An 18,256-nucleotide genomic window follows, 5' to 3' on the forward strand; every position below is an offset into this window, starting at 1 on the left:
GGTAATGCGGCACAAAAAAAGTATAAATCAGGGCCTTTGAGTCTGAGTTTGAAATAAAACCCCATAACCTTATTTTCAGATTGGAGTTTTCCTTGTGTGGCCACATGGGTCATACTATTATTTTAAATGTATTGTTTGAGAAGTTTTGATTGCAGCTCTTTCTTTCACCTCTTCATGCTGGGTGAAAAGATTTATTGACCTCATTTAAAGCATAATCCTGAGTGAGGAATGCTTTTTTAATATTGTTTATTTTAAGAGAGTAGCTGCCAGTTCTGTTTTTTGAATTGATGTGTATTTGGGCTGTAAGTCGTAACACAAATCAGACTAGTTAAATCTTTCTTTAGCCTTTTTTAAGAAGTGATTCACATATTTTTAAACCAGGCTCTTTTTAGTAAGTTCTTTAGGAGCTTTGATGGCTAGCTCCTAGCCTTTAGTTTTTCAGTAAGTTACTTTGCAGATAAAGCATACATAGGTTTTTAGGTGTCACCTAAGACAAGACATGCACTGTCTGTAGTGAGACCTTTTGGTAGCTTACAGTGGGCTTAGAGCTTGCCCATTGCTTATGTTAGTGCGTCGGTCCTTAATAAGTAAACTTACAAGGGAATGCGTTTAGGTCGATGAACCTTTTGACTCATTTAAGATGTTCTTACCATAGCTCCAGAACGGAAACAATAATCAATACACAATAATCAATAATTATTAGTCGAATCAATAATCAATGGAGTCAATAATTGTCATGTACCATGACTTTTCAGCCATGAATAACCACACCTCTAGTAAAAGTTTAGTAAGTTTATTTCCCTTATATTAACAAAGCTAAAGCCATGTAGACTAATCTCAAAATCAAATGAAACTCATATAAGAACAGCACTGGTTGACCAAAGCAACGGAAGAAACGCAATGTAACCAAGACTTGAATCACAACACATTCTAAGGCAACAGTGCAAATCAATAGCAAAGTCAGCTGCATCAGTGATATATGATACATAGAATTCAGCAAGATAGCTCGTCAAACATTTGTCCCTACAATTCATCAGTCGTCATGTAGATAGCCTTAACAAACCCAGATTAGCATTAGCATGTGGGGCTTCATGCACAACACTTTAGAACACGAATTTAGGAAAACATCTAGCTAACATACTACCAATACAGCACAGTTGGTCCCTAGAAAGAAAAGGAACAAAAATGCATTTAAGTCATTTTATCATAGCTACCTATCTACAGTATGGGTCAGCAAATAGAATCAGTGTTCATCCTCAGGTCATCAGTCGATCAACAAAGCATCAGGCTCTAAGTCAGAGAGTATGAGCCCAATGACAGAATCACAAGACTCTTCTCTTCTTAATATCGCAGTAATTCCCTAATTCTGAATTCTTCTCCTCTGTCGTGTTGTTATTTCAAAGTCACCTAAACTATCCCCTAATTCCCTATTGGTCAATTAATCGTACGTTACTACTCTACCCAATAATACTTCTGTACCAAATCTATGAATTCTAATATTTCCCCCTTCACACCATGTTGATTGGCCTGCTTTCGATGTTCTCATCATCCAGCTCGCCAGGTATCAAATTTGTTGCATCTTCTTCTCCAGTCAGTGTCTTCATTGTTCGCGTCCTGGGAAAGTACTTCTCACACACATTAAACACAGCTTGTTACAAATTTTAGGACACTGTCTCCTGTTAGTTGGTTCTCATGGAAAGCTTCTGCTAAGCATTTTATTAAAACAATGAACATTTCACAGTTAGATCACTCTGTCAGCATTTTCTATTAAAACTCTAAGAAGTACAGCTTGTGCATGAGGCCTGGCAAAACTAGGCCACGACACCCGCTAAGTTAAAGCCTACAATTTATAAACTAAAGCATACTTCATAACCCTCAATGTGACATATCACTCCATTAATCTAATACATTTTCAATATTTCATAAGTATTAGTCATTATTTAGTACATTTCGTGAACACTGGTGGCCATCCTTTGAGGTAACTTTTTCAAATGTGCTCATTATTTTTCTCTACGTTATTCAATTTCTACATAATTCATTATTCAAAATACATAAACATTCATTAATAATTTCTAATCAAGACATCTGCTTCAGCACTTACTATTGGTTGGCTTCATTGTCACTCTTGTTTGTTTGCTGCTTATTCACCAGCTTCTATAGGCTTTCCTTCCCCTTCATGTATTCGTCCTTTCCTTGGAGCAAGTGCAAATTAGTTGTGACCTACCATTACTCATTTTTGAGTTGCTAATTTTTCTTTTTTGGTTAAGCTCTCTACAAGAGTGCATGTTTTTCCAGCTACCTCCCTTATGTACTGTACTTCTTCCCCAGCGGTTTTCCTCTTTCCTGCCTTCAGTCACTGTTCTTGCTTCCTCCCTGCCCATTTTCCTCTTCCCTGCCTGTCTTCTTTTTCTCACCTTCCTTCAGTCGCTGTTATTGCTTCCACCCCGCCCACCTTCCCTTATCGTTCTTGCTTAGGCTGAACCTCATTGTCCATTTATTCCCCCAGTCCTGGCCAATCCCCCCTCCATTTTCTTCTCCAACTCCTCCCACTCCCTCTCTGTTGTTCATGTTTCCCCATGAACTTCTGCCTGCCCTCTATTGTCCATGTGCTTCCCCATCACCCCCCATTGTTTGTGTGCTTCCCTAACCCCTTTTGCCTGCCCTTTGTTGTCAGCTTGCTCTCCCAGCTCCTCCCTCCAGCCTACCTTCAGCTTCCTTCCTCCATCATCTCCTGCCTATCCTTCAATGTCAGCTTGCTTCCTTAGCCCATCTTGCCTGCCCTCCATATTCAGCTTGTTCCCTAATCCCTCCCTATCATACACAATTGTCAGCTTGATTCCTCATCACCTTGTATTGTCAACTTGCTTTCCATTGTCAGCTTGCTTTCCCTGCTCCTCCCACCTGACCTCTGTTGTCAGCTTGTGCCCTAGCCCTTCTTGCCCATGCTCCATTGTCAGCATGCTGCCTCAGCCCCTCTTGCCTGCCCTCTATTGTCTGCTTGCTGCCCCAGCCCCTCCTGCATTTGTCTATGTTGTCAGCTTGCTGTCCACCATTATCAGCCTTGTCTGTCAGTCCTTCCAGCCCTCCCGCCCTGCACTGTCAGCTTGCTGCCCAGAATCTCTCACCAACCCATATTTTCATCTTGCTGTCCAGCCCCTTCTGCCTGCCCTCCTGTCAGTTTGCTTCTCACCCCATGCCACCTGACTTCCATTGTTAGTTTGCTTCCACATTTCCTCTTCCCTGCCCTCCATTATCAGCTTTCTGCACAACCCCTCCCACCTGCCTTCTGTTGTCGAATTACTTCCTCAGCCCCTCCAGCTCACCCTCCATTGTCTGATTGGTTCCCCATCACCTCACACCCACTTGCTGCCCCAGCCCCACCCACATGCATTCCTTTGTCAGTTTTTCTCATCCCCTCCTGCCCTGCCTTCCATTGTCCGTCTGCATCCTCAGCCCTGTCAGCCCACCCTATGTTGTCAGCTTGCTACCCTAGCACTCCCCCTAATCCCCTGTTGTCAGTTTTCTGCTCTAGTCCCTCCTTCTGGCCCTTCACTGTCAACTTTCTGCCCCATCCCGTGACTTTTGTTGTCAGTTTGCTGTCCCAGCTGCTCCTGTATACCTTCCCATGTCAGCTTCCTGCCTCAGTCCCTCCTGCTCACTCTCCGTTGTCAGCTTCGTGCCCCAGACCCTCCCATCTGCAATTGTCAGAATTCTCTCCCAGACCATTCTCCATTGCCAGATTGCCCTCAAAGCCCCTCCATCCTACTGTTGTCAGTTTGCTTCCCCATCTTCTTCTGCACATCTTCCGTTGTCACCTTCCTTCCCCATGAACTCCTGCCTGCCATCTGTTGTCCTTATGCATCCACATCCCCTCCTACTCACCTCCATTGTCTGTGTTTCCCCATCTCCTCCTGTGTGCCCTCTAATGTCATCTTACTCTTCTGGCCCTCCTGCCTGCCCTCCATTGTATATGTACTGTCCAAGCACCGATCACCCTCCTTCTGTTGTCAGCTTGCTGCCCCAACCCCTCCTGCCCACACCATTGTCAGCTTGCTCTTTCAGCTTCTCCCACCTGCCTTTAGTTGTTGGCTCGCTCTCCAAGCCCCTCAAGCTCCCCAATGTCAGCTTGCATCCCCTCCCACCTGCACTCTGCTGCCAGTTTGTTCTCCCAGCCCCTCATCCCTGCATTCTATTGTCAGCTTGCTTCCCCATCTCCACCTGCCCACCCTCCATTGTCAGCTTGCTACCCCAGCCAATGCAGCAGAACCTCTGTTGTCAGCTTGCTGTCCTCTCCCTTCCTCCGGCCCTCCTTTGTCAGCTTGTGGCCCATACCCTCCCTCCCTTGATCTATTGTCAGCTTGATGAACTATCCCCCTTGCCTGCACTCTGTTTTGCGCTTTCTGCTCAAGCCCTGACCGCCTGCCCTCCATGGTCAGCTTGCTGCCCCAGTGACTCCTGCATCCACTCCGTTGCTCGCTTGCTGCCCAAGCCCACCCAGCCTGCCCAAGGTTGTCAACGTGATGCCCCATCATCTTTCAACCACTCTCCATTGTCAGCTTGCTCACATAGCCTCCACTGTTCAGCCTTCATTGTCTGTTTGCTTCCCCATCCCATCCGGCAGACCCTCTGTTGAATGTGTGCTTCCCTATTGCCCCTCGTGCTTTCTCTTCCCCCCATCCGCGTCCTTGTCACATCATCCAACCGGCTCCCATTTATTTGTTTCTTAATTAGAAAAAGCACATTATTGTTGGTCATGTCATAGCACTTTCAAAAAAAATATTTTTAGCTGTGCTGCTGTAGAGCATGGATAAAAAGAACTGCCAAAGCCAATAGTTCTCATCAACAAGACTTACTGGCTTTGACAGTGCTTGCTTGGGGTTAACTGCCCTATGTGCTAAATCTTTAGGGTACATGATTTGCACTTTGGTTATTCTGCAAGGCCACTTTAGGAAGGGTTCTGTGTTGTTAATTATTATGGTCAGCACATTCGGTATGATTGTGGTGGAATATTCGATATTACCAAGACTGTTTGAGACTAGGATGACATGAATTTTTAAGAATTAAGGCCCTCATTATGAACATGGCAGCAATCACTGCTCCGCCGGCGGTGGCAGTAACAACCAGCAACAGCCTGGTGGTCCGGACCGCCAAATAATGAAACAATTGAGAAACAGTCAGCGGGATATCCACACATCGCCATCATTGGAGTGCCGACAACGACGGAAGAGGCTGCCCACAGGCCGACGGAAAAGCCCCACCCGCCCAAGAAATAATGAAACACAAGACTGCCGTCAGTCCCGGGGCAGTGGTGGAAACAAACCAAATAAAAGGAAACACGCACCATAGGCACACAAAACACGCCGAAGCAGACATGGAGAGAGAGTTGCAAATAATGACAGTCCTGCTTCTTGCAATATGCCTCCACGACCGTGACCGCCGATGAAGACGACAACGGTAAGTACCGCAACCTAGTAAATAAGGGAGGAAAGGGCACAGTTACACACCCACGTACCCCCCTACCCTGCAACGCACTTCCAGCGCCTCATACCGTCAAAAGCCATACACACCTGAACAAGAGGTACTTACCCGACACAAGACAAATCAAACCTGCCCAAAGTACACGCATGTGCACACCACACCCCCACAATGAAACGATAAACCATGTCTCCATATTGTGCCAACAGCACCACTGGGCACACAAACTTTAATAGAACAGTAAAAAGGAATGTCCAAATAAGGCTATTGGCCAGCCAATGAGAAACAGCCAGAAGGCCTCAAATGGCCCGAACTTGACTCCCACATGTGCACATGGAACTCCACCGTAAAGGGACATCAATTAGGCAGCCAGGCACCTCAGGATACAGGGGGAGGGGGTTGCGGGAATGGGGATTTCCATCGGGGGGCTTGGGCTTACGTTTGGGAGGTGGAGGGGGTTTGGGTTTGCTCTTGGAAGGTGGGGGAACGGGCTTGGACCGCGGGGTGGCAGATGGACCTGGTGCAGCACAGGGCTTCTTCCTCCTTGGGAAAGGGGCATGGGAAAGGGAAGGGCGGACTGGGATGGACTTAGACGAGGAAGGAGTGAACAGGGCAAGGAGATGGGCACGTTTAGGGATGAGACCGAGTGGGCCAGTGGGTTCGAACAGGTCAACACGGGACAGGAAAAGTTTTTTAGGGGGCAGTTGGGGTGGACATGGAGGAAGGTGTGGGAGTGGAGGTAGAGGGAGTGCTTGTAACTGGTGTAGGTGTGTTGGATGTGGATGTAGGTACCTGTACAGTATGCTGAGGTGTGGTGGAAGTGTGTTGAGTGGGTGTCTGGAAACGTTTGAGTATCTTGCGAGGAGGAGGGAATGACACAGTAGGACAAGACAGGCTGCCAGTGTAAATGGATGTTGTCTGGGTGTCTGCAGATCTGGTGAGTGTGCTGCATATGTCAGTCAATGTTGTTGTGGTGAGTGCAGGTGTGGTGTATGGGGTGCATGACTGGATGTCTGATGTTGTAGTGACTGCAAGATTGGGGCCAGCAGCAGTGACTGAGGGTGCAGTGCTTGTGGGTGTGCATGTTGAAGTGACAGACAGGGAGGTAGGAGAGGTGGACACACTGGGGGAAGTGGATGTTGTTGTGTGTGCCTTTGTATGTTGGCTGTGTGTATGCCTGTGGTGCTTGTGTTTCTCTGTGTGCTTCTTGGGTGTTGAGGTGTGTGCATGGCTGTCTGAATGTGTGCTTGGGATGGGTGAAGGGAGTGGGGTGCTGGAAGGGGTAGAGGTGGTTGGAGGGGGGCCGGAAAGACCAGGGACACTGGCTGCTGTCAAGTGTGTTGAGCGGATATGGATGGAGACAGACGCTAGCAGTCCCATATTTAAAAGATTTGTTTACCTGGGTTTGTAGGTTGAAGTCCCCTGGTGTGTTGCTCCAGAGCTTATTTTTGCAACCTGTTGTATTATTTAACAACACTGAGTCCTGATGATGGTCTGACGGACCTCTGACTGCCACTACAGGACGAAACGTCAACATTACCTTATCATTTGACAAGCTGAATTGAAAGCCCATTATATTGCTCGAACTGGGACTAAAAACCAGGCAATTATTGTGCAGAACTGTGTCATGAGAAGGGTCATCACCCCTTCCTGGATCTGCAGTTGGGATTCAATCTTATGCTCTAGAGAGGTTATGTACAGTGTTGTTGTTTATGAAATGGACATTTGGTGGAATTGTTGTACATGTTTTTGAACTTCCTGAATCCTATTGAGTAATATATATTGAGTAATATATTTGATTTTAACAGTACGGAGTTGTCTTATTCATTAATTGAATACTGCGGTAATATGTACGCATACTATATCTAAATAATTCCTCTAGGAGCATTTTTAAGTGAGTAATTCCAGGCATACATTGCATTGCTGCATCTGGGATGCTAGCCCCTGGATGGCATTCACAATGGTTGTCTGCCCTACAGAGATGGTCCTCAGGAGGTCAATAGCCTCCTCCGTGAGGGCAGCAGGGCTGACTGGGGCAGGGGATGAGGTGCCTGGGGCGAAGGAGACACCCACCCTTCTGGGTGAGTGGGCACGGGCAACTGGGTGGGGAGCAACTGGGAGGACGTTGATGGTATGGGGGTGGTGGAAGATGACACAGAATGGGAGGGCCCACAAAGGTCCGCCACCACCAGGGAGCTTCCATCGGATGAGGTATCAGAGTCACTGCTACCAGTGGTAGTTGCCTCCCCCGTGGTACTCCCCTCGCCCTCCAACCCACTGGTAACCTTGTTGTCACGCATCTCTGCCTCCTTGTAACCGTGGGCTGCTGTATCCCTACTCACCTGTGCCACTGCTCCCTCACCAGATGATGCTGATGTACACAAAGAACACAAGAGCACAGGGGTGGGGAGACAAAACATGAGAGAAATCTGTAAATACCTGATTGGATGTACATACTTGGTGCACACACACTCAGAACCAGCCTACACACCAATACGCAGCACCTACAACAATAGTCATGACTATGCCTCTGACTAGTGGCCACTACTCCAGAATATAACACATTTCACACATGACACACGGACCTGATGAACGGTTAGACCTGCCCCTAATCATTTCAGTGCTTAAGCGGGGCAGGACTGCTGGAAGACTCCTGTCAGAGTAGCTGGTACAGGACAGCATACATACTACAGCACCCAAACATATCCATCAAAGTGGTAGGAAATGGTGTTGGTACTCTTCCTCTTTTGGCTGCTGTGCTGCCTTGAAGCGCCCATCCCAATCTGGATATGCCTCCGCCAGAATGCGTCACATTAGGGCGTCAGGGTCTGACAGGCACCCCTTTCTCGTTCGGAGGCCTTCCCCAGCTTGGCCTCACAGGTCTTCCTGGCCCAGCGTTGCAGGTCCTCCCACCGCTTCCTGCAGTGGGTGCTCTGTCGGTTGTAGACCCCCAGGGTCCGCACCTCCCTTGTGATGGCCTGCCAGAGTCCCCTCTTCTGATGGGCACTGACCTGTATGGGACACACAGAGAAGGAAAACAGACGTCAGGATTGGCCATTTCATATATCTGACATATCGTCCCCTATGGGACTGACACTTCACAGGATCATTTTACCACCTCAGTCACAGTACTTGCCACACCATCTATGCCTGTGCAGTTACATATTGATCACACATACATACAGGCATCCGCCACTATCACATACATCCATGCAAGGCAACCGCCAACTCACCTGCTCCTCTGGTTGCCCATATAACTTGGCATACAGGGGTAGGACCCCGTCCACCAGATTTTCCAGCTCCTCCGTGGTGAAGGCCAGTGCCCTTTCCCCTGTGACTTGTGCCATTGGAGTAACCAGAGTCAGGACACAGCAGCACACTCAGTGGAATACTTTCATGCACGGGATCCGGGAATCAAGTGAAATTGGGGTGACAACATGGCGTACTCTCCACGGCGGTGTGCACCATCACCACCAGCAGCGATCATGATAAGCCCAGGTTCCCCATTGACAACCATGTAAACCAATGAATGGGTGCTAGGCGATGAACACCACCTTCCGCCATGACAACTACCGCCAGCGGAATCAGGTCACTTCCACTCCTTCATATCTGGATGGCAGGAGGCTGTCATTTTGCTGGGACCACGTACATATTTCCTGGTCCGGGGCCTCATTCAGGGCCTTCAGGTCCCAGCCCTTTGTTGCCTCCACACATGAGTGTCTGTTCCTCACATCAGTCCAGAGGTATCACTGCATAGATGTCCCAAAAGTTGTACATCATACAAACCCTTGTGTGTTTAACCAACGTATTGTACAGCAGTTATTCATACACAACATGTTTTGCATGTGTATTTGTGTCCCTCATATGTGTTCTCTCCTCCCATTAGGTACAGACCCATGTGGCGAGGGAGGGCCCCATCTGTGTACAGACCTCTTGTTGATTTGGAAACCATGGTGGAAGGTCACATCGTTGTAACCTACAGACTCAATCATGCAACAATCCATGACCTATGTGTTTTACTGGATCCTGTACCGAGACCGGCTAATCGGAATCAGCATGACATCCCTACTGAAGTGCAAGTGCTCTCGGTACTCCATTTCTTGGCTACGGGCTCATTTCAGGTGACAGTGGGCATGGGTGCAGGGTTCTCACAGCCAATGTTTAGCCTCGTCCTGTCCAAATTCCTGGATATATTTGTACAGCATCTGCAGACATATGTCAAGTTTCCCCAAAGGGCTGAACTCCCTGCCATCAAGTCTGAATTCTATGCCTTTGCTAACATTCCCCATGTGACAGGTGCCATTGATGGCACCCACATAGCTCTCATCCCCTAAAGAGTGAATGAACAGGTGTACAGGAACAGAAATAACTTCCACTCAATAAATATACAATTGGTGTGTACTGCTGACTAGTACATTTCACATGTAAATGCCATGTTTCCAGGATCAGTTCATGATTCCTTTATACTGAGGAATAGCAGTGTGCCACACATGATGGACAACTACAAGAGGACAGAGGATAGCTCATAGGTGGGTGTGTATGACACTGGATCAGTCCATAGCTGACAGCCAGGCTGTCTACAAGTAATTGCAGTTTGTTACAGTCCTGTTTCAACCACTTTTGCAGGTGATTCTGTTTACCCCAACTTGCAATGGCTCCTGACACATGTGAGAAATCCCAGGACAGATGCAAAGAGGATTTATAATGAGGCCCATGGACGTACTGGGAGGGTGATTGAGCGCACTATAGGTCTCTTGAAAGCTAGATTTCATTGCCTCCATCTCTCTGGGGGATCCCTGTGCTATGGCCCTGAGAAGGTGTGTAGTATAGTGGTGGCCTGCTGCATGCTGCACAATGTGGCTGTGAGGAGAGCTATCCTCCTACTAGAGGAGGAGGGTGCTGTACATCTAGACCTGCTACCTCTGAGAGGGAATGAGAGTGATGGTGAGTATGAAGAGGGGGAAGATTTCCACTCCAGGAACCAGCTGATCCAACTATACTTCCAGTGACTATGAGGTACTGTTCACTGATGATGTTGTCTGTCCTGCATAATGTGCTGACTCATTTGTTTGGAGATGTGGTGTCTGTAGTCATTGACACTGTTACCTGAAGAATAAGGTGGCATTTGCCATGGAAACAAACATGGTGTACCTTTTGGTTTACTTCAGACGATGTTGTGCTAGGGGTACCATTCCTGCAATGAAGGTATAAATATGGAATTGACTGGCAAATGAATTCACAATTACAATTGAATCTTCATAATGACAGGGGACATACAAATTGGTGTAAATGTGTTTTATTCAGTGTCACAAATGCATTGGTGCGAGGTACAGTGATAGGGAGTCCATACTGGGTACATGGGCTCAGCGATTGGTGGCAGTGGGTATTGGTCCATATGTCCCTTGCAAGTTGTTAAGTTGCTTTTGGTGGGGGAGGATGGTAGCACAATGGCACACTTGGGAGACAGTTCAGGTCAAAGTCACTTCTTTGTGCGGGCCTTGGTCTTGGCAGGTGTTCCAGTGCCATATCTGGGTCTGAGGGACGGTTTGAGTGTCTGGTGCTGGGCTGCACAGGTAGAGGTACTGGTCTCTTGTGTGTCGTCTACCAGTGCCACCAGTCCAGTTGCCTCTGATGATGTAGAGGGCAGGTCTGTGTCCTGGGCAGTGGTAGGGGCTTTCAGGTTTGTGGGGGTCTCAGGCTGGGTTGGGTAGTGGTGCTGCAGCACCCCTGCAATAGTGGCCATGATGGCATTGACTTGATTCCACTGCTACAGGGTCTCTTGATGTTTGGCTATCTGCAGCCTTTGATTCTGTTCCAGGGTGGCCAGGATCTGGCCCATCCTGTCTTGTGTATGGTGGTATGCTCCCAGGACCTCAGAGATTACCTCTTGGGCTGCTGCATCCATCCTTTGGCCTCCCCCCTGGGCCACTGATGCCCTCCCACTGGGCCTAGCCCCCTGTGCCTGTGTCCCCTGCACTGGTCTGGCAGTCACACTTGCACTGGGGCCATCATCATCGTGCCTGTTAGTAAGTGGTGACTGTGGCCTCTGTACTAGTGGTCCGCCAGTCTGTGGCCTGGAGACACTGGTGTGGGGTCATTTGGCCAGAGCTGATGTTGGTGGCTGGGTGGTAAGTTGTCAGTGGTATCCTGGGTGGGGCTGCTGGAGGGTAACAGTCCAGGACTGTGTGATGGGCCAGGGTAATCCTCACTGTCCATACCTCTCTCTCCAGTCTCCTGAGTGGGGCCTCTATCTCCATGTGGGGCGCTGGCACTCCTTGGCCTTTCAGTCAGGGTGGCATGGGTGGTGGTGCCTGTGTGGGGGGGATGGACATATATGTTACATGTACTAATTCGAATTAGGATGGACAGCTCTGCCCTATTTTGTGCTGTTTATTCCCCTGTCGGGCCATGCAGGGACCTATTGTGGGGTTGTCCTAACATTTTGCATGGGATGTGTAGGTGCATTATGGGTGCAGTAGTGCCATTGTGATTCCTTGCAGGGGTAGGTGGCTGTGCACAGGGGGGAGGGATGTGGACCTGTTAGTGGGTTTGTGGGCATGCAGGGTGACTGGATGTAGTGATTGTGGCCTGGGCGGAGTAGGGGTCCTGGTGGTAGTTGGAGGGGTGGGTGGTACATGCATTACAGGTGTGGTGGATGTGAAGAAATTGTAGATGACTTACCCGAGTCCAGTCCTCCAGTGAGTCCAGTGAGGCCTTCAGGGTGCAGGATAGCCAGTACCTTCTCCTCCCAGTCGGTGTATTCGGGAGGAGTAGGTGGGGGTCCTCCACCACTCTTCTGGACTGCAATGTTGTGCCTGGATGCCATAGACCTCACCTTCCCGCGCAGGTCGTTCTATCTCTTGTGGATGTCGTCCCTTGAACGTGGATGGTTTCCCACTGCGTTGAGCTTGTTTACTATAGTCTACCATAACTCCATCTTCCTGGCGATGGGTGTGTGCTAGACCTGTGCCCCGAAGATTTGTGGCTCGACCTTCAGTATTTCGTCCACCATTGTTCTTAGCTCCCTATCTGTGAAGCCGGGGTGCTTAGGGGGTGCCATGATGTGTGTTGTGGGTGGTGTCTTATAGGATTACTGGTGAGGGTGCTGTTATGTGGTTGGGTGTGTGACTTGTGTGATGTTGCGTTAAGTGCATGCGTGTTGTGTTGTCAATCTCAGTTGCTCTATTGGCAATGCAAAGGTTTGTGGGGTGTGCATGTGTGTGTTTTATAGTGTTGTGGATGTGTGTCAGGTGTGTGTGTTTCAAACTTGCCAATGTGTGCATTTCTTGCTGTTGGGTCCACTTGCTGGGCGTGCTGGTTTGTACCGCCAATGGTCATTCGACATTCACTTTCCGCCGCGGTGATTTGTGCATCATTATTTGGAGGGCGGGGATTTGTCTGCTTGGCGGTGGCGGGGTGTGGTGTGCAGCCTTTCTGCCATCAAGGGCCCTGGTGGTGGCTGGAGGTAGCAGATTTTTTGGAGGTTTCTGTTTTTGGCATCATTACATGGCGGTGTGCTGTTCACTTCCACTGGTGGTCTTCTGTTCACCGTCGCCACAGCATTCAGCAGTGTTTCCAGCCATGTTCACAATGACCACCTAAGTCTGTACAAGCTTGCCAGCCACCTGGTCTCTTGGTGGATTGTTTTGTAACAAGACAGGTCTGCTTAACATCTACAGTATACAGTCTATTTCGTTTTGCTGATGGACAACTGAAAAAAACATGTAGCAATGAAGACTAGCCATGAGGGACAGGCTTCAACCACCACTGATATCTGGAATTATATAGTCCAAAAAGTGTCAGTGCTGATTGGAGATACCTTGAGTTCCTCACAAGACACTGGGGGCCGTATTTATACTTTTTGGCGCACAACTGCGCCAACGCAGTTGTGCGTCAAAAAATGTAACGCCATTCCAAAGCGCCATGCGGGCGCCTTATTTATGGAATGATGTTAGCCGGCGGAGCTGCCTGGTGTGCGTAAAAAAAAATGACTTACACCTGGCAGCGCCGGTGTAGGGGAAAATGGAGCTTGGGCGTCAAAAAATGGGGCAAGTCAGGCTGAGGCAAAATTTTCGCCTCAACCCGATTAGCGCCATTTCTTTTTACTCCCAACCCCCATTTAAATGACTCCTGTCTTAGCAAAGACAGGAGTCATGCCCCCTTGCCCAATGGCCATGCCCAGGGGACTTATGTCCCCTGGGCATGGTCATTTGGCATAGTGGCATGTAGGGGGGCACAAATCAGGCCCCCCTATGCCACCCAAAAAAAAAAATATATATACTTACCTGAACTTACCTTAAGTTCCCAGGGATGGGTCCCTCCATCCTTGGGCGTCCTCCTGGGGTGGACAAGGGTGGCAGGGGGTGTCCCTGGGGGCATGGGAGGGCACCTCTGGGCTCCTTCCGAGCCCACAGGTTCCTTAACGCCTGCCCTGACCAGGCGTTAAAAAATGACGCTAAAGCGGCTGGACGTCATTTTTTTTTACCCGCCCACTCCCGGGCGTCATTTTTGCCCGGGAGTGTAAATACGGCGCACATGCCTCGGAGTCATTTTTTAGAAGGGAACGCCTACCTTGCATATCATTAACGCAAGGAAGGTGTCCACGCTAAAACATTACGCAAACTCCAAGATCTTTGGCGCTAGACGGGTCTAACGCCAAAGTATAAATATGGAGTTAGTTTTGCGTCGGATTTGTGTTAAAAAAAACGACGCAAATCCTTCGCAAACTGAGTATAAATATGCGCCTGGATATCTTACAAAACCTAATTTTCAATGGATTAGTAGGCAACCTAATAAATATATGTATATTATACTAAAATGTCCATGTTACACCTTTAATAACCTGATGTGAGCAAACTAACAACAAAGCACCCTGTGGGTGCCACTGGAAATCAACAGGAGCTTTAGAGGAATGAGTATGATGAATCAGGTAAACACAGTTTACAGTTCTTCACTGTAAACAATGTATTCTCTTTTTTCAAACAAGGCAGGGCGCAATGCATTGAGAAGTGGCATCACATATAAAGGTTAAATGTGTGGCGGCAGACATTTTGGACCAGACTGTCCTTCTATAGAACATTGAAGCTTGACATGTGAAGCAAATGATCAGATAAATGTCAGAGGTGACAATTTGAGCTTTTGGAGGGTTGAACATACAATTAATTAGGTAGGTGATATTGAATGCTCTTATGCAACTGATAACTGAGTTGTGTTTAGTGGACATTCAATTTTTTTGGCAATGTGTTCAGTGAACTTTGACATGATGCTACAGATACAAAGGTGTACCTAGAAATATGGAATGAGTTTGCCAGAAGGATATTTTTTCAGGAGATATCCATGACTACATTTGATTTTTTTATTTTACCTTATTATTTTAGATCGTCAAATTAGATAATTGTTTTAATCTGTTGCAGTAGTTTATTGTACTGAACTGTCCTCTAACTGCATTGGTAGTGGCAACCATGTCACAATGACATCTAGGTTATTAGGGATTGGAGAACTCTACTACTGTGGAAATGGAGGACTCTCATTTAATTGTCATTGGGTGTAATAAATGTTTTCCATTTTCCAGCAAAGAGGCCCCATAACTATATAATTTGAGAATAAAAGGTATAAATATTAATGAATGCCTTGAGGAAATATCTGTCGGTAAAAGAGATAGGGAAAATAGAGATGTCTACTAGATGTTTGTGAAGATGCTTGAACAACAGTTTGGAATTCACATCAACGTAGTACTGTTAAAACATAAGGGCATATATCTATTTTTTGAAAATATCTTTATTCCATTTTTACTGTATTTGCATGTGTTGCAGAACCACATCTGACATGCATTAACAACATTCCATGCCAGAGGAAGAAAGCCAGATACATTTCCATCGTATTTATTCATAATACCTTCTAATACAGTGTATTGGGTTCACTCACCGGTCCCACCAACTCCCCCCACCCTACTGAGACCATGTATCTCGAAAGGGACAAGGTACCCGACCAGGATGACATGTGCCACTCACCATAAACAAACAGACAGAGCATCACCATACCAAAAAACAGGCAGTTGCTAGAGGGACATTTACATCTAAATATGAAACATACAAAACGCAAAAATACAAAATCAATCCCACCTCCCCCTCAAACTGCATGTGTGTGGACGTGTAACTAATCTCAACCTACCCTTGCAACCTGTATCTCCTGAGTGCCCCATGTATCACCAATCAGTGGTCAGAGTTTCTCAGATTCAGTCACCTCATAAATATCTCTCTAGGTCTAGTCAGTGTACTTGTCCACCCAATCCTTTGATCTGCTTAAATTGTCAGTAGTGTTGTGACTTGCTGGTGGTCCCCCATATTTGTGCCCATGCAGGGTCAGCACCAATGACCTCAAGGAGGACGATCATCTGTGTTCGTCTCTAACTTCTCCAGGTACGTATCAAGCACCCCAGAGGGTCTACTATTCCCCCTCCTTCGTGCGTAACTGTCTATGGACGACCAGTTCGGCCAACGCTCATCTACACATGTCAGCCTGCCAACGCTTCAGTGGGGGTGCCATGGCCGACTTCTAAGCCATAGTAATACAACCTTTGGCCAAAATCAGTGCCAGATTTTGGAACCACAACAAACCCTTAGTTTTCTTATTGACATGCCCTACGTCGAGTAAGCATCGAACTGGATAACAGACAGCCTGTCACCTCTGACACCGTTTGTGTAACTTGCACTCAAAAGGGGTATATCACAAGGCACACCGCACCATGTAAGGAAAATCTGCGTCCTCCTCCCCACACATGGGGAATTTACTAGTAGCCCCTAGGAACATTCTATGAATCTTCTGTGGGGTGAGATATGCATGATGGAGATATTGGAACTGAATGAGGCTAAACGGGCCATTGCGCCTCACCTGCTCTAACCGACTGGAGGCCCTGGTCACACAGTTTGTCTGAGATATCAGTTCCAAGTGCTAATTTCCACCAACCACATAGCTTTTCTTTCTCTTCAGCGGGCCGTCCCCAAGCGTTGAGTGTAGGTGTGTGATGGCCTTGTTATAATTCCCCCCATCAGAATCACCTCTAATGGCACCCTTACAGGGGGCTGTACCAAACAGACCCCCACGTCCTCCGGATCACACCTCCAAGGGCTGAGTACAGTAAGAACTGTTCCGGACCCAGCCCGTATTCTAGTGCTATGGCATGAAAATTAGAGAATCACTCCTCGGACACCACAACAGCTCAGGACTCAATTCCAGCATCTTCCCAGTCCCTAATGCAATATGCTGACTTAAGACATGCACATTCCGGTAGCGCTCAAATCAGTAGACTAGGTGCGTAGGGCATGTTCCGAATACCATTGCAGGCCTACCGTCTGCAGACATATATAGCCATTTGCAGTAACATACTTTCCATGCCCTAAGTGGGGACAGTGTCCAAGAGCTTGCTCAAGAGGGGGTATTCCACTAGTTCATCTAGAATTCCTGCATATCCGAATGGCTATTCACCAACCAACCATTGCATCAGCCACTGCAAGTGAGTTGCAGCATAACAGAGCTTGTAGTCAGGGGTACTGAGACCCCGTCGTCCAAGGACAGAAATAACTTACTAACAGCCACTTGTCGGTGACCGTCTCCCCATATCAAACTTGTCAAGATGCCCCCATATGGAAAGTACCATCATTTTGGCAATGGCAAACGTGCACATCGGCGGTCCAGAAGAAAAGTGGCCAATGGACGGAGGCCACTGCCTTACCTAGGTTCCCCTCCATGGGGGTATGTGCCTTGTAGTAGACCTGCACCCCCAAGTACTAGATGGAGTCGTACTGCCAGGCCAGCTTTGTGTGCATTAACACATCTATCTGATCATCAGGTATTAGCGTCAGAGGAAACAAGCAGGACTTATCCCAATTAATATGGAGTCCCAACATCAACCCGAAGGAGCATTGTCATAACCCCGACATCACAATGTGATCTGCTCCCAAGTAAAGCAGCGCATCATCCGCATATGGGGATATGATCGGCGATGTCACAGTACCTCAAGACCCCACTGCAGTGTATGGTCCTGCAGCATGCACACCAAGGCTTCCATCGCCAGGGCGAACAATAATGGCGATAGAGGGCAGCCCTGCCTCGTGCCTCTAACCACGGGAAATGGGTCTGATATCACTTCCTCAAGCATACCTGGGCAACCAGACTAGCATACAGCAACACCACCTATCCAAGGAAGGCCTGTCCAAACACCATGTGTGTTAAAATCACCATAAGATAGGGCCATTACAAGGTGTCAAACGCCTTTTCAATGTGAAGGGAGGAGGCCCAACCTTCTGCCTCTGTGCGCTTTGCCCAGTTCAGAATTTAAAATAACCACCACAGATTAATCAATGTGTTATGCCCAGGGATTAAACTATTTTGGTCTGAATGCACAAAGGAGGGGACCACTGCAGTCAGACAATTGGCCAGGATTTTGACAAGAACCTTGCAATCAAAGATTAAAGGGGACAGAGGGTGATAGGATGTTACATTTAAAAAGTCACACCCAGGTTTAGGGTGGGCAACGATTACTGCTTCCCTCCTGGAAGCCAGAAAGGTCCCATCAGCCACCACCCTCTCGTACACTTTCAGCAACGGAGGGGCCAACTGGGTGCAGTAAAACACAATGAAATTGACCAGAAACCCATCAGTGCCTGGTACATTCCCACATGCTATCTGCATTATCGCCCCTTTTACTTCTTCCAAAGTAACGAGGCCGTCCAATTCCTGCCAATGCAGGGGACCCACCATAGAGTGGTTATGTGTGCCAAAT

This window comes from Pleurodeles waltl, chromosome 12 (genome assembly GCF_031143425.1).
Source record: "Pleurodeles waltl isolate 20211129_DDA chromosome 12, aPleWal1.hap1.20221129, whole genome shotgun sequence".
NCBI lineage: Eukaryota > Metazoa > Chordata > Amphibia > Caudata > Salamandridae > Pleurodeles > Pleurodeles waltl.